This window comes from Lampetra planeri, chromosome 20 (assembly GCF_965212315.1).
Source record: "Lampetra planeri chromosome 20, kcLamPlan1.2.h2, whole genome shotgun sequence".
Taxonomy (NCBI): domain Eukaryota; kingdom Metazoa; phylum Chordata; class Hyperoartia; order Petromyzontiformes; family Petromyzontidae; genus Lampetra; species Lampetra planeri.
The window spans coordinates 9609757-9610990 of NC_136126.1; positions in this window are offsets into that span (position 1 = coordinate 9609757).

Consider the following 1234-nt stretch of genomic DNA (forward strand, 5'->3'; position numbering starts at 1 on the left):
CCCTGTAGTATGTCCGCCGCCGTCCCCGCTCCTCCCGATGAGCTGATTTCCGCCAGGATGGACGCGGCGGCGAGCAGCAGCTCCGCCAGACGGGAGTGTGCCTCACGGAGCACGGCATCGGTCCCCAGTCGCTCGCCCAGCGCCGTCGGCGGATCTTGCAGCGTAGGCAATTCTTCGTCGTCACCCCCCGATGCCAGCTGGCCCGAGTCGTCAAGGTTATCCCCACGGTCAATCCCGTGGGTCCGATGAGTCCTCCTTGTATCCATGCTTGGAAGACTGTTTCACTTCTGACGCCAGTTGAAGTATGGGAAATGACGGCAGGAAACTTCTTGACGGGTAACACACTCTTTATTAAATCTTGACTTGTCACGATACAACGTGTGGTCTCTCTTCTTCCGACTACGGTCTCGACACAACGTGTGGTCTCTATTCTTCTGACTACGCACTTCTCTTAACTCGTGTAGACTCTATGCCTCTCGCTACACACACACTTCGCTTCGCTCGTGTAGACATTATGCCTCTGGCTGCACACACTTCACTTAGCTCGTGTAGACCCTATGCCCCTGGCTACACACTCTTCACTTAGCTCGTGTAGACCCTATGTCCCTGGCTACACACTCTTCACTTAGCTCGTGTAGACCCTATGTCCCTGGCTACACACTCTTCACTTAGCTCGTGTAGACCCTATGTCCCTGGCTACACACTCTGCATGCTCACACCGCATGCTCACACTGCCTGCTCACACTGCACTACGTCTCGGGCTACACAGAGTCCCGGTCCCTATAGGACAGCGGGACTAGGTACCGCAGGCCCTATCTCTTCCTCTCCGTCTTCAGTCTTCGCTGGTTACATCTCTCCCCGTTCGCCTGTGTGCATCCCCTTATATAGTCCCGGCTCCCGGGAGACGGAGCGGATGCGGACTTCGACGTGAGCATCGCTCCTTAACTAACCAATCACGACACGCTGTTCCTACGATGCCTTTTCCCCCAGCGCGTGTTTCCACCCACCAACCAATCACGCCGCGCTGCCACACGATCACTCCCTCTCCAGCGCGTCACCGGCACACAGCCAATCACAACCACATAACCCCCGACCCCGCGCTGACCCCTGATCCCTCACCGTCAGCGCGCGTCACCAACACACACAGCCAATCACTACGCGCTGGCACACGATCCCTATCCCAGCGCGTATCACCACTACATAAGTAAGGTGGTTGTCATGGGCAATCAGTGGA